At 43.4% G+C, this 23,053-nt stretch overlaps 1 protein-coding gene across 2 annotated transcripts in view; it reads right to left on the reverse strand.

Annotated features, from left to right (window-relative positions):
• The window catches only part of FCHSD2 (FCH and double SH3 domains 2), a 292,425-nt gene that overhangs the window by 266,712 nt on the left and 2,660 nt on the right, over positions 1-23,053 (reverse strand). The gene's annotated exons all lie outside the window — the stretch shown is intronic.

The following is a 23,053-nucleotide window of genomic DNA, read 5'->3' on the forward strand; positions in this document are numbered from 1 at the left end:
TGATTCTACACCATTCATGCAGTATATTTTATTTGGAGTACACTATCATACAAACTTACTGGCCCAGAAAAAAATCTCACAGCAGAACAAGACTTCAGCTGTATTAAGAAACTTTGTATCCTTCAATCCTTACCACAAAACTGCCTGTCCTTAAAGAAGACAAACAAGGCATTTTCAGTTGTGGAAATATCTCAAAATAATAACCTAAACCTCAGATATAATTATCAGAAGAGCCAAGAGATCCCAAAAATTCTAATGTTTTACACAATCCTTCAAAAAGCCTAGATCCGAGAAACTATGAAACTCCAGACATTGGATCTTTTTCCACTCGAGACTGACCAGCCAGGCTGCAGATCTGCAAGACACTGACTCTTACACCTCCTCTGTGCTATCTGTTCTAAGCAGTAGTTCTTGAAATAAGATACTGTTCCATCCACAGTGTCTGGACGCAGTGGGAACTGAAAATGCTGTGCCCACAATTATCTAAAACACTATTCTCAAGAGTGAAAGACAAGCTGTCTTCTGCTGCCAAGCAGACTGTGGACAGTTATCAAAACCACGGAAAAGATGGTCCTATGTTCAATGGATTTCTGTCAAGATCTAATAAGGATTGAGAAAATATATATCTATATGGGTTCTCTTACTGCCTGTATATATCTTATATACATTATCATTATATCTTTACAGATAGTTTTCAATGAGAGAGAGAGAAACTTAGATTTTGAAGATAGGAGTACAGGTACTTTCAAACCAAATTTTCCCACTTCTTAGTTCTCTGATCTTTTTTTTTTTTTTCTTTCATTTTTTTGACAGGCAGAGTGGACAGTGAGAGAGAGAGACAGAGAGAAAGGTCTTCCTTTTTGCCGTTGGTTCACCCTCCGATGGCCGCCGCGGTAGGCGCGCTGCGGCCAGGCACCGCGCTGATCCGAAGGCCGGAGCCAGGTGCTTCTCCTGGTCTCCCATGGGGTGCAGGGCCCAAGCACTTGGGCCATCCTCCACTGCACTCCCGGGCCACAGCAGAGAGCTGGCCTGGAAGAGGGGCAACCAGGACAGGATCGGTGCCCCGACCGGGACTAGAACCCGGTGTGCAAGGCGGAGGATTAGCCTAGTGAGCCGCGGCGCCGGCAGTTCTCTGTTCTTAGGCAACTAAACCACCCTGAGCTATAGTCCCCTCATCTACAAAATAGAAATAGTAATTAAAATAAAAATATAATGCATATTTGCTGTGAGAATTTGAGACATAATCAACATTCAGTAACAAGTATTGACAAGGATGTGGAGAAATGAAAAACCTCATATAGCGCTTATAAAAATGTAAATGGTACAGCCACTTTGAAAAACAATTTGGCAGCTCCTCAAATCATTAAACAGTTACCATGTGACCCAGCAACTCCACTTCTAGGTATACGTCAGAGAGAAATGAAAACTATATGAATAGGCTCATAATAGCAAAAAGCGGAAATGACCCAAATATCCATCAATGAATGAATGGATTATTACAAGAAAATGTGGTATAACCACACCATGAAATATTATTAAGCAATAAAGGGAATGAGTACTGGTGGATGCCACAACACTGACAAATCCTGCAAACACATTAAGAAGCCAAACCCAAAGAACCATATAATATGATTCCATTTATATGAATTGTCTGGAATAAGTAAATCTACACATAAAGAAAGTAAAGCAATAGTTGCCTAGGCATAAATGAATGGGGGGAAAAGGTGATGACTACAGAGTTTCTTTGGGAAGAATGAAAATACTCTAAAATTGACCACAGTACTAGATTCACAACTCTTATGAACATACTAAAAGCTAATGAATTATATACTCTAAATGGGTGAATTATAGCTCAACAAAACTCCTAAAAACTCCTGTGCAGGGACAGGCATTTGACATAGCATTTACGCCACCAGTTAAGATGACTACATCCTATACCAAAGTACCTGGATTCAAGTCCTGGCTCTGGCTCTTGATTCCAGCTTCCTGCTAATACAGACCCTGGGAGGTAGCGAATGATGGTTCAAGTAATCAGATCCCCTCCCGCTTATGTAGGAGACCTGGATTGAGTTTTCAATTCTGGGTTTTGGCCCAACCCATTAGACATTGCAGGCAGCACTTGGGGAATGAACTAGAAAGCAGGAGCCTATCTCCATGTCTCTCTCCCTCCCTCTCCATCTCCTCTTTCTCTCTCTCTCTTGATGTGTGTGTGTGTGTGTGTGTGAGAGAGAGAGAGAGAGAGAGATATTGATTCTGCCTCTCAGATTAAGAGAGAGAGAGAGAGAGAGAGAGAGAGAGAGAGAGAGAGAGAGATATTGATTCTGCCTCTCAGATTAAAAAGAAGATTCCTGGTGCTGCTATTGTGGATGAGCGAGTTAAGCTACCTCGTGCGATGCTGGCATTCCGCATGGGCACCAGTTCCTGTTCTAGTGCACCACTTTCGATCCTGCTACCTGCTAATGTGCAGTAGAAGATAGTCCAAGTACCTGAGTTCCTGCCACCCATGTATGAGACCCAGATGGAGTTCCTGGCTCTGGCTTCAGTCTGGCCCAGGCCTAGCTGCTGTGGCCATTTGGGTAGTGAACGAGTAGATGAAAGATCTGTCTCGGCCGGTGCTGCGGCTCACTAGGCTAATCCTCCGCCTGCAGCGCCGGCACCCCAGGTTCTAGCCCCAGTTGGGGTGCCGGATTCTGTCCTGGTTGCTCCTCTTCCAGGCCAGCTCTCTGCTGTGGCCCGGAAAGGCAGTGGAAGATGGCCCAAGTGCTTGGGCCCTGCACCCGCATGGGAGACCAGGAGGAAGCACCTGGCTCCTGGCTTCGGATCGGTAGAGCGTGCAGGCCGCAGTATGCCACCTGTAGCAGCCATTTGGGGAGTGAACCAATGGAAGGAAGACCTTTCTCTCTGTCTCTCTCTCTCTCTCACTGTCTAACTCTGCCTGTCAAAAAAAAAAAAAAAAAATCTGACTCTCTGTCTCTCCCTCTTTCTCTGTAACTTTGCTTTTCAAAAAAATAAATCAACCTTTAAAATGAAAATTCATGACATAAGCACTGTAGTGCAATGGGTTAAGTGACCATTTTGGGATATCCACATTCCTTGCCAGGATATCTGGGATGAGTCCTGCCTCTGTTTTCAACCCAGTTTCCTGTTAATGCACACTCTGAAAGGCAAAGGACGATGTCCCAAGTACTTGGGCCCCTGCCACCCATGCAGGAGACATGGATGGAATTCCTGGTTCCTGCCTTCAGCCTATCAACTACTCTCACAAAGACTCTCTCTGTTGCTCTGCCTTTCAAAAAAGTAAAAATAAACTTTCTTAAAAAGTCTTCGCTGGCGCCGCGACTCAATAGGCTAATCCTCTGCCTGTGGTGCCGGCACCCCAGGTTCTAGTCCCGGTCGGGGTGCCGGATTCTGTCCCAGTTGCTCCTCTTTCAGTCCAGCTCTCTGCTATGGCCCAGGAAGGCAGTGGAGGATGGCCCAAGTCCTTGGGCCCTGCACCTGCATGGGAGACCAGGAGAAGCACCTGGCTCCTGGCTTCGGATCAGCATGGTGCGCCGGCCGCAGCAGCCATTGGGGGGTGAACCAACGGAAAAAGGAAGACCTTTCTCTCTGTCTCTGTCTCTCACTGTCTACTCTGCCTGTCAAAAAAAAAAAAAAGTCTTGATCTTGGGGCCAGCGCTGAGACCTAGCAGGAAAAGCCGCCATCCTGCAAGCACTGGCATCCCATATGAGCACCAGTTTGTGTCTTAGCTGCTCCTCTACTGATCCAGCAGCTCTCTGCTATGGTCTGCGAAAGCAGTAGAAGATGGCCCAAGTCCTTGTGCCCCTGCCCCTGCATGGGGACCCAGAAGAAGCTCCTGGCTCCTGGCTTCGGATCAGCCCAGCTCTGGCCACTGTGGCATTTGAGGATTGAACAAGTAGATGGAAGACCTTTCTGTCTCTCCCTCTCAAATAAGTAAATAAAATCTTTTTTTAAAAAAATCTGATCATACAGGTACATATGTAATATCCAAATTCATACATCTAAAACCAGAGGATTGAGATTACAGAGATACTAAACATATATAAATAACCTTAACTACATAGACAGTTAAATATCTTCCTTCTAATACATTTGAAAAGCATACTTTCATTTCTAGACAGAAATGAAATAACTGATTCCAGACTAGTCCTCCCCAAGTAACATCTATAAAACTGGGCAAAATATGACAATTATTTTCAAGTACTAAACAGCAGGCAGCACAGGAGGTGTGCACCACATGTGTTCCAGCGTTCAGCCTGGGACACTTGCCCAACTGTACCACAGGAGTAGAACCTAAGCCAAGCAAGATGAACTCAGTGAACTGAGACATGGCGATCACAGGTCTGGGTTACTAGAGCTGCTAGAATTCATAGGCCAAAATGCTGGAAAGGAAGCAATGATGCAGAAGTCTGCAGGGGGGTTCCCTGAGTGCCCCAACTGAAATCTGGGCCACCCATGAAACAGGACAGCATTCCTAGAGGCCCTGTAGAATCACTGCTGCAGGCCTAAGAGCGCAACAGATCTCAGAAGCAGCTCTCCTGGGAGAACTTGGAATTCCAATACATTGGGCACTCAAGCATTCTGCTAAAAGCCTGGAAATGTTTGTTATACACTACAGGAAAAAGTCACATCATTTAAAAAAAAAAAAAAAAAAAAAGACGGGGGCCGGCATTGTGGTACAGCATCCCATATGAGCGCTAGTTGGAGTCCCTACTGTTCTATTTCCGATCCAGCTCCCTGCTAACATGTGCTTGGGAAAGCAGAGGAAGATGGCTCAAATTTGGGCTCCTGCCACCCAAGTGGGAGACCAGGACAGAGTCCCAGGTTCCTGGCTTTGGCCTGGCCCAGTCCTGGACATTGCAGCCATTTAGGAAATTTGGGGAGTGAATCAGTGGATGGAAGATTCTCTCTCTCTTTCAACTAAATAAAATTAAATCTTTAAGAGGAAAAAAAAGGACAAAACCAAACAAATTTGCCACAACATAAAACTAATTCTGAAAGGATCAAAAATTATTTCAAGCCTGCCCAAACAAAGCTCAACACTCTTTTGGTTTTCCTCTCTTGCAGTAACCCCTCACCCCCGGGCTGCAGCAGCCGGAGGTTTCTGACTTAAAAAAAAAGTTTCAACTCTCTTTAAAGAAAGACAGTACAATCAAGTTTCCCTATATTCTATCATTTTTAATAGAAAACTTTTATTTAAAAATTATAAATTTCAAAAGTACAACTTTTGTATTATAGTGGTTCTTCCCCCCATAACCACCCTCCCACCCACAAACCATCCCATCTCCTACTCCCTCTCCCATCCCATTCTTCATTAAGATTCATTTTTAATTAGCTTTATATACAGAAGATCAACTCTATATTGAGTAAAGATTTCAAAAGTTTGCACCCACACAGTATAACCTGTCATTTACTAAGCCCAAATAATAAGAATTACTAGATATGCAAATAAACAAGAAAATAAGACCCATTTTTCAGGGAGGGAAAGCAGTCAACAGAAAAAGACCGTGAGATGACTCCAATGCTGGAAACAGGTAAGAGCTTTAAAATATTTTAAATTATTTCAATCACTTAAAAATATCAGATATAAACTGTCAGGAGGGGGCCAGGTTTGTTGCACAGAGGTTAAGCAATGGCTTACTATGCTAGCATCTCATATCAGAGTTCAAGTCCTGGCCACTTCAAGTCCTTCCACTTCCAATTCAGCTTCCTGCTAATGTAGCTGGGAAGGCAGTGGGAAAATGGCCCAAGTGCTCGGGCCCCTGCCACCCATGTGGATGGAGTTCCAGGCTCCTGGCTTCAGTCTGACCCAGAGTGTTGCAGCCATTTGGGGAGTGAATTAGTATATGGAAGAGCTGGCTCTCTCTCTCACTCTTTCAAATAAATCAATCTTTAAACAAGAAAAGAAAATGTCATTGGATGGACTTAACAATAGGTTGGAAACTACAGAAGAAAGGGCCAATGAATCCAAAAACAAATCAACAGAAATTATCCAATCTAAGGAACACAGAATATCATCAAATACTTTAGCATAAGTGTAAACTGGCATCCAAAATGGAGAGTTAGAGAGAACAAGGCAAAAAAAAAAAATGTATTTGAAGAAACAATGGGCAAAAGTTTCCCAGGTTTATGGAAAAACATAAACCTATAGGTCCAAAAAGCATAGTGAGACCCAAAAAAGTAATTACTGCCACCTCACGAGTCAATCACATTACAGTCAAACAGTAGAAAATCAAAGGGAAAAGAGCCATCAGAAGGAAACAGAGCACATTACATAAAAGGGAACGAGTACAGTGGGCCAGCACTCTGGCGCAGCGGGGAAAGCTACATTAGCAGGAATGCATTAGTAGGAAGCTGGAACCAGGAACCAGAGTTAGGAACAGAAGCAATGTACTCTGGTGTGGGATGCAGGTGTCAAGTTATACCAAACCCCCAGCCCAGAAACAGTGTTTTAAATGATGACTATGACAAAAATCCTTATAATGATAGCTTAAAAGAAAACTTGGATGAGAATCTAATATGTTTTCTTATTTGGAAACAAAAGAACTCCATAATGCAGAAAGAAAATACATCAGTACATAAAGTCAAATATTATCCTATCTCTGAGCTTCAACCAGCTGGAAACCAATCAATTATGAAAGAAAGTTTGTAAATCAATCTTCCTCAATTCTATATAGCAGAAATAATTTTATTTTGCTTATTAGATTTATTCCATTTATTTGAAAGTCAGAGTTAGAGAGGAAGAGACAGAGAGAGATATCTTCCATCTGCTAGTTCACTCCCAAATGACCACAACAGATGGAGCTGGGCCAGACCGAAGCCAGGAGCTCCTCTGAGTCTCCCACGTAGGTGCAGGGGCTCAAGGACTTAGGCCATCTGCTGCTGCTTTCTCAGGTGCATTAGCAGGAAGCTGGATGGAAAGTGGAGCAGCCAGGATTCGAACCGGAGCCCACATAGGATGGTGACATCATAAGCAGTAGCTTTACCTGCAATGCCACAACTCTGGCTCCCAGAAATAAATTTCAAAATCTATTAATAACGAAAATAATTTCTCAGGACCAGAACTGTGGAACACTGCTTGCAATGCCAGCATCCCATATCAGAATGCCAGTCCTGGCTGCTCTGCTTCCTTCCAATCCAGCTCACTGTTAATGCGCCTGGGAAAGCAACGGAAGATGGCCCTGGTGCTTGGGTCTCTGCCGCCTGTGTGGGAGACTCAGATGGAGCTCCCAGCTCCTGGCTTTGGACTAGCTCAGGCCCAGGCGTTGCAGCCATTTGAGGAGTGAACCAACCAATCGAAGATTTCTCTCTCTCTCTCTCTCTCTCCCTCCCCCCCTTTTTCTCCCCATCTTTCAAATAAATCAATCTTTAAAACAAAAAAAATTCTCCAAAAACGTCATTTTAATTAAAATGCAAAATTGACATTTTAGCATCACAAGTAAATCTGTTTTGTTTGACAGATATGCAATAAAATGTTTACCAATGTACTGAATATTTTAATTTTGAGAGTACTTCAAAATTCCAAACATACCTCAAAAAAGGTATACAGAAGTCTCTGTACCCTGCTCCCATGATCCTGCCACAGTGGAGAAAAACCAAATACCACTAAAACATAATCCAGAAGACATATACAATCCAATTGTTTCTGTGGGACCACAGATACGGTAACACTTTTCACAACACCAGAAATAACATTTTCCTTTTGAATTGGGAATATTTTTCAAACCTCACAAAACAGAAAACATCTGGAAGACAAGAGATTCACATATGAATGCCAAAAAGATCAGATGGAATGTTAGAGCATGACCAAGGAATTCTACAAGGACATAGAAAAATGCAGTAAACCCAAGTTTCAGCTAAGATTCTATGAATTAGTCCTGACCAACACATGACAGAAAATCTGCAGCAGTGCTACAGAGGACAGGGTTCAAGCTTCTGTGCCTAGTTCGCAACAGCACAAACCACACTTCAAAAATTCCCACTTACACATCAGATCATTCTTGAAGACTGACACCAACAAAACAGGATATCTGTGAGGAAGTGAAATGAGTATCTGAAGGATTTACAAAGGAAAACATCGACCTATTACCACAGGCTTCCTCAATTAAAAGGCTCCTTTTTTTACACTTTCCATACTGAACTCCAACCCTCAATTACCAGAGGACAAATTATTCAGCCAGCAGTGAGTCTAACTCTGTCGTCCTTCCCAGCTTTCAGTTTAGGCCACTTCACTAAGTAAAGGAGTTCAATAAAAATACAGTTGCCTAGAGAACCTACAGGCCACCATCCTCCAAAATATCAGAAGACCAAATGTGGCAAAATTTCTGTTCTAAAGATTTTTTAAAGATTTGTTTATTTGACAGGCAGAATTACAGAGAGACAGACAGAGAGTGAGTAGATCTTCCATCTGCTGGTTCACTCCTCAAATGGCTGCAAAAGCCAGAGTTGGGCTGATCCGAAACCAGGAGCCAGGAGCTTCTTCCAGGTCTCCCACGTGGGTGCATGGGTCCAAGCACTTGGGCCATCTTCCACTGCTTTCCCAGGCCATTAGCAGAGAGCTGGATTGAAAATGGAGCAGCCAGGACTCAAACCTGTGCCTGTATAGGATGCCAGCTCTACAGACAGAAGCTTAACCTACTACACCACATCACCAGCCCCTGTACTAAAGATTTACTTAGTTCTTTGAAAGGTAGAGCAAGACAGAGAGGAGAGATAGAGACTTCCCATCTGTTGTTTAACTCCCCAGATGTATATAACTAGAAGTTTTAGCAACTTGTGTGAAAATAAGGAACCATAAATTCCATCTGTCTCTCCCATGTGGTGGCATCTGGGCCATCACCTGCTGACTCCCCAGCACACCAACAGGAAACTGAATCAAAGCACAGAGCAATCAGGACTTGGACCCAGCACCCTGACACAGGATACAGGCACAGCAAGATTCTTGACCACTACTACATACCTAAGAGGAGAATCCTAAGAGGCCACATCCTATTGGTTCATAACCTACAAATAGAAAATCCTACTCATAACTATGACGCTCAATTCAAAGGAGTTAGTAGGAGTAGATACAAACGGTTTCCATAGAGTCTCTTTTTCCCAATCTGCTTGGGACAACTGGAGTTCTGGCAATATCCCTAACAACCTAATCCTAACAAATTTTTTTAATACTTTTATGGAAACCGCTAAGAGGAAACTAGTAATTTAACACAAGCCATATTGCTGCCACCATTACTGTATTTCTTATTGTCAAAGACCCACCTCCAAAAAAAAATCACATTTCCAGTCTTCTTTGCACATAGGCATACATAAGCCTATGAACAAATTCAGCCAATGAGATACAAATGAAAAGCTACTGGGATAGTTTTTCTAGTAAAAATTGTCTTCTCTAATGGGAGGACAGAAGGAAGAGAGGGAAGAGGAGGGAAGGAGAGAAAAAGGAAGGGAAGAAAGGAAGCAAGGAAAATTTACGTAAGGGAGAAGCTATTCTTCCTCCTCTTCCACATAGTTATTACAGGAAAATATGCTGCTCGGAGTCGCAGAAGCCATCCACTGATCATGAGGAAAATCATTCCCAGTGCATGGAAACAGAGGGGAACAGGCCCTGCTGAAAGAGATTCTTCAGCATCACTTAAGCAGTTTACCTCGAAGGGCCCTTACATTTTTTAACCCATAGGTTAACTCTTCAGGGAATAAGTCACAGACCTTAACTTTTTGACTCAATTACTTAACAAGATTACAGTCCACATACATTTACTGGATTTAATAGATTATGTTCCACAAACTGTGCAAAAGAGCTTGTATATGCATTATTTATCAAAATAACTCCTTGAAGTATTATAATTATTATCATTTTATATATCAGAAGCATAAGTATCAGAGAAGTTTAAATGATTTGTGTCCAAATTCACGGTTAATAAGACATCAAGAACTAGGTTCTTGCAGCCGGCAGTGGCTTAAAGCCATGGCCTACAGCACTGGCAACCCATATGGGTGCCAGTTCAAGTCCTGGCTGCTCTACTTCCAATCCAGCTCCCTGCTAATGCACCTGGGAAAGCAGCAGAGCATGGCCCAAGTGCTTGGGCCCCTGTACCCACATGGGAGATCCGGAAGAAGCTTCTGGCTCCTGGCTTCAGTCTGGCCAAGCCCTGGCCATTGTAGCCATTTGGAGAGTGAACCCAGTGGATGGAAGATATCTATTTCTCTTTCCCTTTTTTTCTTTCTCTCTCTCTCTCTCTCTCTCTCTCTGTAACTCTGCTTTTCAAATAAAGTTTTCAAAAATTTTTTAAAAAGAACTAGGTTCTTAATACCCAAGTTGCATGCCTTTAAGCCAGTGCTAATTTCAGTTCATCACACCACCCACCATACAGCTCACCTTTATTCTCTCTTATATTTATATACCTACATGAGGCTGAAAACAGAGTCAAAGAGTAACAAGCGCAAAAATTACTCAACACTTTTGTTGTTACTTTAATTCCATCTGGCTCAGCAGAATACTGTCCACTCAAGTTTAAAAACCATAAAATGTCACCTGAAATGGACTGCAACTGCTATCCCATTCAGAACCAAAGCTTTAAATTTTAGGAGCAGATAAGGATCTACGAATAGGGTTTAGGAGCTAATAAGCCATTAAATAGCAATTGTAAGAGATATTATTAAAACTCTTAAGTCTTTCGATTCAAGTAAGCAGTGGTCTATGACCAAAAAAAAATTTTTGATTAGAGAGTTCCTCTCAAATCGTTATTTCCTCCTCTGCCTAGTCCGAATCTCCTTATCTTAGTATCCCCCTCAATAACTGACAATGATATGGAAGTAAGTATTTAATTATTTTTCTTTTTAATTTAAGAAACAGAGAGTATGCTCCTATCTATAGATTCACTCCCCAAATGCCCACAACCTGGGGAACTGGGCACTCAATCAGATCTCCCTCTTGAGTGGCAGGAATCCAATCACCCTCACTGCCTCACATTATCAGGAAGCTAGGGTCAGATGGTAGTGTCAGAGCCAGGTATCATACCCAAGTACTCCAGTATGGGACGAGGATGTCTTAGTGGGCATCTTAACTGCCAGGCCAAACATCTACCTCCAAACTTTAAATTCATTTAGTCAACTGAAAATCGATTGTCTTTTATTAACTTTATAATCAGGTAATCTTTTTTTTTTTTTCTCTCACAAGAAACATTATTTAAGTGTTGTCCTACTTGATCTTTCCTTGTTTTTGTCCTAAGTTAAACATTTCTCCCTCTGAGGATCTACATAATTTTTAAGTTCTAATTCAAAAGACACTATTGAGAAGTAATAATGACTGAATAAATTTTTAAAAATCTGGCTCCAGAGACCAGCACTGTGGTGCAGGGGGTTAAGCTGTCGCCTGCAACACCAGCATTCCATGTGAGCATCTAGCAGGGGTTCAAGTCCTGGCAGCTCCACATCCTATCCAACTTCCTGCTAATGGCCTGGGAAAGCTACAGAAGATGGCCCAAGACCCTGGGACCCTGCTATCCATGAGGGAAACCAGAATAGACTTCTGGGCTCCTGGCTTCAGCCTGGCCTAGCCCTGGCCAATGCAGCCATTTGGGGAGCGAAACAGTAGATGGAAGATCTCTTTCTCTCTCTCTCTCAAACTCTGCCTTTCAAATAAATAAATAAATCTAAAACAACGAAAAAAATCTGACTCCAGGAGCTGATTTGCTACTTCAGTTTTCACCATATCTAAAATAATACTAACTGTAAGACATACTATATTTTATTAACAAAAAAAAGCTAATTAAATTGACATAACACCTTGTCATTTAGAATTTTACTTATAAAAAAGAACTTTTTAAAACTTATTTGAACCATTTTTCAGTATATATCATGAATAATAAAAAATGATAAATGAAATCAATTCGTACATAAACTGGTGACATTCAGAATCAAATTCTTGTGAATCCCTTTTCTGAATCAGTCATTGACATCTATGATTTCAACATATTATCACCCGCTGTGCCTTCAAAACCTCAGGTGAGGCCGGCGCCGTGGCTTAACAGGCTAATTCTCTGCCTTGCGGCGCCGGCACACCGGGTTCTAGTCCCGGTCGGGGCGCTGGATTCTATCCCGGTTGCCCCTCTTCCAGGCCAGCTCTCTGCTATGGCCCGGGAAGGCAGTGGAGGATGGCCCAAGTGCTTGGGCCCTGCACCCCATGGGAGACCAGGAGAAGCACCTGGCTCCTGGCTTCGGATCAGCGAGATGCACCGGCCGCAGCGGCCATTGGAGGTGAACCAACGGCAAAAAGGAAGACCTTCCTCTCTGTCTCTCTCTCTCACTATCCACTCTGCCTGTCAAAAAAGAGAAAAAGAAAAAAAAACCTCAGGTGATCCAAGCATGGTGTCTGAGATTTACTTCCAAGCCTGCTGATACCTATTCTGCAAGTTCTGTGCATGAAGAGACAATGACAACTACCCCATAGCTATAAGATGCACCTAAATTTCAGAAATGTAAGAAAGTAAAAAAAATAAATAAATGCTTATAAATGATAAAATAAACTTAGAAATGATGAAACACAAACCAGCGCCACGGCTCACTAGGCTAATCCTCTGCCTGCGGCGCCGGCACTCCGGGTTCTAGTCCCGGTCGGGGCGCCAGTTCTGTCTCGGTTGCTCCTCTTCCAGTCCAGCTCTCTGCTGTGGCCCGGGAAGGCAGTGGAGGGTGGCCCAAGTGCTTGGGCCCTGCACCTGCATGGGAGACCAGGAGGAAGCACCTGGCTCCTGGCTTCGGATCGGCACAGCGCACCAGCCATAGCGGCCATTGGGGGGATGAACTGTCTCTCTCTCACTGTCTAACACTGCCTATCAAAAAAAAAAAAAAAAAAAGAAAGAAAGAAAGAAATGATGAAACACAGTAACTTCCTTTGTTACCTTGAACAAGATAACACCCTTCCAGGACTTCAATTTTCAATAATAATCACAGGTACCAATACTGAAACCCTACAACATCGTATCTCATAACTTTTATAGGAAAGCAAAAAGGCACAAATTATCTTGTTTTACATATAAGAAATACAAGGTTCAGGGGCCAGCGCTGTGGCATAGCAGGTAAAGCTGCTGCCTGCAGTGCCAGCATCTTATATGGGCACCGGTTTCAGAACCAGCTGCTCCTCTTCTGATCCAGCTCTCTGCTGTGGCCTGGGAAAGCAGTAGAAGATGGCCCAAGTCCTTGGGCCCCTGTACCCGTGTAGGAGACCTGGAAGAAGCTCTTGGATCCTGGCTTCAGGTTGGTGGAGCTCCGGCCATTGCAGCCAATTGGGGAGTGAACCAGCGGGTGGAAGACCTCTCTCTCTCTCTACCTCTCCTATCTCTGTGTTACTCTGCCTTTCAAATAAATAAATGAATCTTAAAAAAAAAAAAAAAAGAAAGAAAGAAAGAAATCAAGGTTCAGACAAGCTTAGTAACTCATCCAAGATTACCCAGCTAATAAACAGCAGAACTGGGTTTCAATCTGGTCGATTTCTTTTTTTTTTGTTTTTTTTTTTTTTAAGATTTATTTATTTATCTGAAAGGCAGAGTTACAAAAGAGGCAGAGGCAGAGAGAGAGAGAGGTCTTCCATCCACTGGCTTATCCCCCAAATGGTTGCAACGGCCAGAGCTAAGCCTGACCTGTTTTGTTTTTGGAAGCCAGGAGCCAGGAGCCAGGAGATTCTTCTGGGTTCCCACGTGGATGCAGAGGCCCAAGGACTTGGGCCATCTTCTACTGCTTTCCCAGCCCATAGCAGAGAGCTGGATCGGAAGTGCAGCAGCCAGGACTTGAACTAGTGCCCATATGGGATGCTGGCACTGCAGGTAGGGGCTTTAACCGCTACGCCACAGCGCCGGCCCCTGGTCAACTTTCAAAATCCTTATTCTTCCAACTGCCCCAGTAGTTCTCAAAATTTAGTGCATGTAAAAATCAACTCAGAGGCCAGCACTGTGGAACAGAAGGTAAAGCTGCCACCTGCAATGCTGGCATCCCATACAGGCACCAGTTCATGTCCTGGCCGCTCCACTTCCTATCCAGCTCCTGGCTAACGACCTGGGAAATCAGCAGAAAATGTCCCAACTGCTTGGCCCCTGATACCCATGTGGAAGACCTGGAAGAATCTCTAAGGTTGGGCCTGGCCTAACCCTGGTCCTTGTGGCCATTTGGGGAATGAACCAGTGGATAGAAGATCGATCTCTCTCTCTCTCTCTCTCTCTCTCTCTCTCTGTAACTCTAGCTTTCAAACACATAATAATGGTTAAAAAAAAAAGAATCATATAAGATGACTGGTTTTTGTTTTTTGTTTTGTTTTGTTTTTGGACAGGCAGAGTGGACAGTGAGAGACAGAGACAGAGAGAAAGGTCTTCCTCTGCTGTTGGTTCACCCCCCAATGGCCGCTACCGCCGGCGCACCGCGCTGATCCGAAGCCAGGAGCCAGGTGCTTCCTCCTGGTCTCCCATGCAGGTGCAGGGCCCAAGTACTTGGGCCACCCTCCACTGCCTTCCTGGGCCACAGCAGAGAGCTGGACTGGAAGAGGAGCAACCGGGACAGAACCGGCGCCCCAACCGGGACTAGAACCTGGGGTGCGGCGCCACAGGCAGAGGATTAGCCTAGTGAGCCACAGAGCAGGCCAAGATGACTGTTTCACATCATAAGGAAAACACTGTAAATACTGCATGTACAAGTTGGTAAATCATACATATGATATGATAAAGATATATGTTTATATGAACACTTACAACTCAATAGGAAACAAACAACCCAATTTAAAAATAGGCAAAGGGAGGCCAGAGCTATGGCCCAGTAGGCTAGGCCTCTGCCTGCAGCCCCGGCATTCCATATGGGCGCCAGTTCTAGTCTTGGCTGCTCCTCTTCTGATCCAGCTCTCTGCTATGGCCTGGGAAATCAGTGGAAGATGGCCTAAGCAATTGGGCCCCTGCACCCACATGAGACGGGAAGAGGCTCCTGGCTCTTGGCTCCTGGCTTTGGACCAGCCCAACTCAAGACAATCATGGCCATTTGGGGAGTGAACCAGCAGATGGAATCCCTTTTTCTCTCTGTCTATAACTCTACCTCTCAAATAAATAAATAAAATCTTTTGAAAGAAATAAATAAATAATAAAAATAGGCATAGGATTTGAATAGGCATTTCTCCAAGGAAGAGACACAAATGGTCAATAAGGACATGAGGAGCAGGTGTTTGGCCCAGAAGTTAAGATGCTGCTTGGGATACATGCATCCACATCAGAGTGCCGGAGTTTGAGTCCCAGCTCCAGTTCTGATTCCAGCTTCCTGCTAATGGAAACCCAAGGAAGCAGCAGAAGATGGCTCAAGTATTTGGATTCCTGCCACCCAAGGGAGAGAACAGGATTGAAATTCAGGTTCCTGGCTACGGCATATCCCTGTCTCAGCTGCTGTAGGTATTTGGGGGAGGTGATCAGCAAATGGAGGACCTCTCTCTCTCTCTTTCAAACAAAATTTTTAAAAGCACATGAGAGGCCAGCGCTGTGGCGTAGCAGGTAAGGCCACCGCCTGTAGTGCTGCATCCAATATGGGCACTGGTTCGAGTCCCAACTGCTCCACTTCTGATCCAGCTCTCTGCTATGGCCTGGGAAACCAGTAAAGGATGACCCAAGCACTTGGGCCCCTGCACTAGCATGGGAGACCCAGAGGAAGCTCCTGGCTCCCGGCTTTGGATTGACACAGATCCAGCCATTGCGGCCAATTGGGGAATGAACCATCAGATAGAAGACCTCTCTCTCTCTGCCTCTCCTTCTCTCTGTGTAACTCTGACTTTCAAATAAGTAAATAAATCTTGAAAGAAAGAAAGGAAGGAAGGAACAAAGGAACAAAGGAAGGAAGGAGGAAAGAAAAATCACATAGGGGTCAGGTGCCGTGGCACAGTAGCTTTATCCTCTGCCTGTGGCGCCAGCATCCCTATATATATAGGTACCAGTTCTAGTCCCAGCTGCTCCTCTCCAATCCAGCTCTCTGCTGTGGCCTGAGAAAGCAGTAGAAGATGGCCCAAGTCCTTGGGCCCCTGTACCCACATGGGAGACTGCGAGGAAGCACCTGGCTTCTGGCTTCGGATCCGCACAGCTCCAGCTGTTGTGGCCATTTGAGGAGTGAACCAATGGAAGGAAGACCCTTCTCTCTGTCTCTCTCTCTCACTGTCTGTAACTCTACCTCTCAATAAATAAATAAAATCCTTTAAAAAAAATAAGAAGTACAATCCCTTTAAAAAAGAAAAAAGAAAAAGAAAAAGAAATCACATAGCCTTTTCTGAAGTAAAGTTTTCAGTGTTGTTTTTGGCTAAATTGATGTTAGTTTTTTTTTTTTGTTTTTTGTTTTTTTTTTTTTTTTTTTAAGATTTACTTATTTGAATGGCAGAGTTACAGAGAGAGAGGAAGAGAGAGACAGAGAGAGAGAGATCTTTCACCTGCTGGTTCACTTCCCCAAATGACTGCTATGGCTAGGGCTGGGCACAGGGAAGTCAGGAGTCAGGAGCTTCTTTAGGGTGTCCTGAGTGAGTGCTGGTGCCCAAGCACTTGGGCCATCTTGCACTTTCTCAGGCATATTATCAGGGATCTAGATTAAAAGTGCAGCAGCCAGAAAAAGAACAGGTGCCCAATATGGGATGCCAGTGTCGCAGGCAGCATCCTTACCTGCTATGCCATAATGGCAGCCCCACGTTAATGGTTTTGAAATATTGACTCAAAGCTGACTGATAGTTTAATATATGAAAAATAAAAAATATTCAGGACCTACGCTGTGGTACAGCAGGTTAAGCCACCATCTGCAGTGCTGCCATCCCATACGGGCACTGGTTCAAGTCCCCGCTGCTCCATTGCCAATCAAGCTCCCTGCTAATGTACCTGGGAAGGCAATGGCGGATGGCCCAAGTGCCTAGGCCCCTGTACCCATGTCAAGGACTCAGAGGAAGCTCCCGATTCCTAGCTTCAGCCTGGCCCAGCCCCAGTCATTGTAGCCATTTGGGGACTGAACCAGTGGATAAAAGACTTTCTTTCTTCCTTTCTCTCTTTCTTTTTTTTTTCCTCTCTCTCCCCTTCTCCTTCTCTTTCTCCTCTTTTTCTCTGTAACTCTGCCTTTCAAATAAATAATTTTTAAATATGCAAATTAAGTAATAACATACTTTTTAAAGATCTTTTATAATTTATTTGAGGGGTAGAGTTACAGAGAGACAGAGGGAGAGCCAGAGAGAAAGGGTCTCCATCTGCTGGTTCACTCCCCAAAAGGCCGCAACAGGCAGAGCTGGGCCTATCCAAAGCCAGGAGCCAGGAGCTTCTTCCAGGTCTCCCACGCTGGCGCAGGGGCCAGACAGAGGGAGAGACAGAGAGAAAAATCCTCCATGACTTCCTGCTTAAAAGCTTCAGGGACACAGACGTAGGGGAGCATGCACAGGTCTGGAAACTAGGCAACACAGTTTAGATCCTCACCAATGATTCTCTTCAATTCACTGTGCCTCAGTTTCCACTCCCATCTATAAAGCAAATATAATGGTATCCACCAGACTCCAAAATTCTATGGTTTTTCCAAACTAAATAATGACCTCCTAAAAATGTCTGCTCTTAAGGTAGTTCTTTACATTCTGCAAAGAAATTTCTTACTTAGTACGTCATGAACATCAATATGCTAGGAAGAAAAGTACACAGGCTCTAGTATTTAGAAACTTACTTGCAGTGGCCTTAGGAAACAAAGAGAGAAAAATAAAAATGATAAACCACAAAGACAGTAAAGTGAGCTTACCTACTGCTGACTGCAAGAGTCAACAGGAAACACATCAGTACAAAATATCCCCCAAGGCAGGGAATGTTCCTGATAAACAGCAAGTGAGCTATCTTTCCTTCTCATACTCCACACCCAACACATCAACTCCCATCTCTGGAACAAGTGAACTGAAGAAGGGGAGGAGAACAGGGGAAAAGCTCTATCATGATTGATCTCCTCCCTTCAAAATTCCAGAAGATGAAAAAGGAGGTAGGGGGTGGGGACTCACTCATCATGGCCAGCTGAGATTCTCCTAGGTATATCTTAATCATTGTTATTTTTTTTAACTTTTTTAAAGTTATAAAAAATTTTCTCTATTCACTAACCAATTTCTTTATGTTAATAGCAAAAAGCTATTTGTACTTTTCTGAGTGATTTTATTCATATTAACTTAAACAGACCATGAAACTAGTGGAAGGACCTTAATGAGAAGTATCACTACTTGTGGAGTTTCATGAAACAGAGTAATGGAAGCCTCAAGACAGGAGAGGCAGGGAAGACCCTTTATAACTTAATACACATACAAATACAAGTTCAGAGATTTCCAATGAATTTTTTTCATTCCATCTCAAAGGCAGAGAGACAGACAGACAGACACACACACACACACACACAGATCATCCAGTCACTGGTTCACTCCTCAAATGCCCTCAACAGTCAGAATTGGGCCAGGCAGAAGCTAAGACCCCAGAACTTTATCCAAGTCTCCCACATGTGTGGCAGGGACCTAGGTACTTGAGCCATCATCTGCTGCCTCCCTGGGTGTATATTAGCAGGAAGCTGGATCCAAAACAAAGTAGTCAAGACTCAAGGGATGCAAGTGTCCCAAGTGACAACTGCTACAGCATATACCCACCCCCTAATGAATTTTTAAGAGATCATTTCACTTTCTAAGACAGACCAGAAAAGCCAGACCACCTACTACCTCAAGCCACTAACATTATCATGAAAACCAGGAGTAGACAAGTTCCAACTTTCAATTCAGTATTATTACTGAAAACAAAATACATAGGGCTGGTGCTGTGGCATAATGGGTTGAGCTGCCATCTGCAGTGCCAACATCCCACATGCCTCACGGTTCAAGTCCCAGCTGCTCTACTTCTAATCCAGCTCCCTGCTAATACACCTGGGAAATCAGCAGAAGATGGCCCAAGTCCTTGGTGCCCCTATACTCACACAGGAGACCCAGAAGCTCCTGGCTGCTTGCTTTGGATTGGCCCAGCTCTAGCCATTGCAGCCATTTGGGGAATGATCCAGCAAATGGAAGATCTCTGTCTCTCTGTGTCTCTGTCTCTCTCTCTCTCTCTCTCTCTCTCTCTCTATATATATATATATATATATATATAAAACTCTGCCCTTCAAATAAACAAATAAATCTTTAAAAAAAAGGAAGAAAGAAAAAAAAGACATAAACCAGAAACCTAAACTCATGCTTTAACAGTATTCTACTCACAATACTACAAGAGTGAAGTGATTCATTCCATGTAGTTTAGTACAAATAGAATATATTTACTCATTTAAATAATAATTTGCTAATCCTTAGAGCACCAATAATCCGTACACTCAAATATTACATATACATAGAGATACAAAGAGAATATTTAAAGTACTCTTGGGGCTGGCACTATCATGTAGTAGGCTACGTCTGCCTGTGACACCGGCATCCCATATGGGTGCTGGTTCGTGCCCCAGCTGCTCCTCTTCCGAACCAGCTCTCTGCCTGGGAAAACAGTGGAAGATGGCCCCTTCACCAGCATGGGAGACCTAGAAGAAGCTCCTGGCTCCTGGCTTTGGATCAGCTCAGCTCCAGCCATTATAGCCATTTGGGAAGTGAACCAGCAGATGGAAGACCTTTCTCTGTCTCTCCCTCTGTCTCTCTGTAACTCTACCACTCAAATAAATAAATAAAATCTTAACGTACCCACATGAGTCAAAGTAGAACACAAATTCAACATGTGTCCCCAGAGCTTATAAAACACCTCACCTTATAACAAATACAGTACATATAAATGTAACTAGTGATATTCATTTGACAATTCTGCCAGCTGAAACAAAGGATATCAAGATCCAAAATGAATAAAACTTAGACCCTTAACCTCAAAGAGTTCACATGAGGGGAAGGGGAGAAAGCCAGAAGCAAAAGAGAATCAAAGTCCTTGGAGAACAATAAACTTGCATTTAGTGGTGGTCAGAATTTGCCAGGTAAAAAGGTATCAACCAGCAAAGTGAACAGCACAAAGATATTAACATAGAATGAGTAAGATTTGACCTGAGTGGCCAGCACAGGGAGAATAAGGAGGAAAGATGCATGGGCATCAAGTGGTAGTAATCAAGGCAGAAAAAGAAGCTTGCCGTTGGATTGCTGAGGGCCATACGTGCCAGCACAAGGTATCTGAACTTCATCCAATAAGATGAAGTCACCTCAGAGAGCTGACACATAATGAAGCTAACTGATGGCAACCTGGTAGCAATGTGAAAGAATAAAAGGGAGAGATCATGGGATGGGAGGTATGAAGACACTACTGCAATAACTAGGATATTACCATAATAATTCAAGTGAAATGTGATGGATCAGCAATAAAAACAACTAAACCAGCTGGCACTGTCACCAGCGGGTTAAGCCACTGCCTACAATGCCAGCATCCCATATCAGAGCTCCGGTTCAAGTCCCAGCTGCTCCACTTCTGATCCAGCTCCCTGCTAATGTGCCTGGGAAAGCAGAAGATGGCCCAAATGCTTGGACCCCTGCCATCCACAGAGGAGACCCAGATGGAATTCCAGGCTCCTGGTTTCAGCCTGGCCCAGCATCAGCCACAGCAGCTTTTTGGGGAGTGAACCAGAAGATGGAAGGTCTCTGTATCTCTCTGCCTCACTCTCTCTGTCACTCTGCCTTTCAAATATATATATTTATAAGCTGTCATGTATTAAAAAAAAAAAAAAAAGCTAGCAGCAGAAGCAACAACCTATATCAACTTAGCTTAGGTGTATGCCCTATCATACATGCACTGTGTTATCTGATCTGCACAACTCTTATAAATAAATAAAATGTTACTGCCCCATTTTTCAAATGAGAAAATTGAAGTTTAGAAAGATTAAGTAATTTTGCAAAAGTCAGCACACTTAGGTGGTATAGCCTGGACACAAACCCAGAGCTAATTCCAATGTCCATATTCTTGACCATAAGCTCCTGCACCAAGGTACAAGTGTTAGGCAGAAAAAGAGAGAATGCTATCAAGAAATCTTTAGAAGATACAATCAACAGGACTTCATGACTTCTGAGCACCCACATCCCCCACACACTCTTCAATACACACTTATTTTGTCTTCCTGAACTACTTCTGAAAATCCATTACTTCTTTCATCCAAAGACTTCTAATAAAGTGCTTTAGATCATTTAACACATTTTAAACCTTGAATTCATTTTTAAAAGATTTATTTATTTGAGAGACAGAGTTACAGAGAGAGGGAGAGACACACAGAGAGAGATCTTCCATCTGCTGGTTCACTCCCCTTCCCAATGGCTGCAAAAGCTGGGACTACGGCAGGCCAAAGTCAAGAGGTTCATACAGGACGCATTAGCAGAGAGCTGGATCGGAAGTGGAGATCCAGGACTTGAACCAGCACCCATATGGGATGCCAGGTCACAGGCAGCAGCTTAACCTGCTGTGCCACAAAGCCAGACCCTAAACCTTGAATTTTTAACTATAATGAATGAAGAGTTTCAGATATCCTACACAGGAATTTTCTTAAATCTAAAAATATCCTTGTAGCTAAAATAAATAAAATGGCACTGGGGCTTCGGTGTAGAAGGTAAAGCCGCCACCTATAGTGCTGACATCCCATATGGGCAGCGGTTCAAGTCTTGGCTGCTCCACTTCTCTGTATGGCCTGGGAGAGCAGAAGATGGCCCACGTCCTTGCATCTCTGAACCTGCGTGGGAGACCCAGAAGCTCCTGGCTCCTGGCTTCAGATCCACCCAGCTCTGGCCATTGCAGCCATTTGGGGAGTGATCCAGCAGATGGAAGAACTTTCTCTCTCTATATCTCTCTCTCTGCCTCTCTGTAACTCTGCCTTTCAAATAAATAAATCTTTTTTAAAAAATAAAATTAAAAAGAAACAAATACCTGTATGTGAGGGTACTTCAAAAAGTTCATGGGAAATGTATATTAAATTGCCACTTGTCAAGCCCAAAACCTATATCAGAGTGCCTCCAAGCTTCAGATCCAACTTCCTGTTAATGCATCCTGGGAGGCAGCAGATAAAGGCAAGTAGGGTCGCTGACATTCCAGGCTCCTGGCTTTGGCCTGGCTAGGCCTGGCTATCACAGGTATTTAGGGAGCAAACAAGCAGATGGAAGATTCTCTTAACTCTGTCTGTCCCTTTCTTTCTCTCTTACTCTTGCTCTCAAATAAATAATAAATCTCTTTAAAAAGACATGGGCTTTAAAAATTTTTCCACCAAAATAAAATTATCTTTTAATTCCTTTTTATAACTTTTTGAAGTACCCTTGGATGTGAGAGGAAAAAAAGATTCAAACTAAAAGGATTTCTTTGGGCTATAAACAATTCAGCTATCCAAATATATATATATATATATATATATATATATACACACTTTTGGGGCCAGCGCTGTAGAGCAGTGGGTAATGCCCTGGCCTGAAGTGCCGGCATCCCATATGGGCACCAGTTCTAGTCCCGACTGCTCCACTTCCGATCCAGCTCTCTGCTGTGGGCTGGGAAAGCAGCAGAAGATGGCCCAAGTTCTTGGGCCTCCGCATCCACGTGGGAGACCCAGAAGAATCTCCTGGCTCCTGGCTTGGGATCGGCACAGATCCAGCCGTTGCAGCCAATTGGGGAGTGAACCAGCAGATGGAAAACCTCTCTCTCTCTGCCTCTCCCCTCTCTGTGTTAACTCTGACTTCCAAATAGATTAATAATTTTTTAAAATATATATATATATAATATATATATATACTTTTGTCATAGCAAAATAGTCAATATAGTTCATGAAACCAACACGTAGTACCCCAGAGGGAAAACGGGCAACTGACGAGGTTTACAGACTCAGTTCCAATTCCTTAAGAGTAGTATGACTAAAGCAGACTAAAGATTGCAGGCACTCCATTTTAACATACAAATCATATTCAATCTTTCATAAAAAGGTACTTGTTGAACTGTTTGCATTATAAAATTATTAAATAAATGGCATTTCTTTCAATAAAATAAGTCATGCCTCCTTCCATAAAAAAAAAAACAC

The sequence above is a fragment of the Lepus europaeus genome, chromosome 7 (assembly GCF_033115175.1).
Source record: "Lepus europaeus isolate LE1 chromosome 7, mLepTim1.pri, whole genome shotgun sequence".
Classification (NCBI taxonomy): Eukaryota; Metazoa; Chordata; class Mammalia; order Lagomorpha; family Leporidae; genus Lepus; species Lepus europaeus.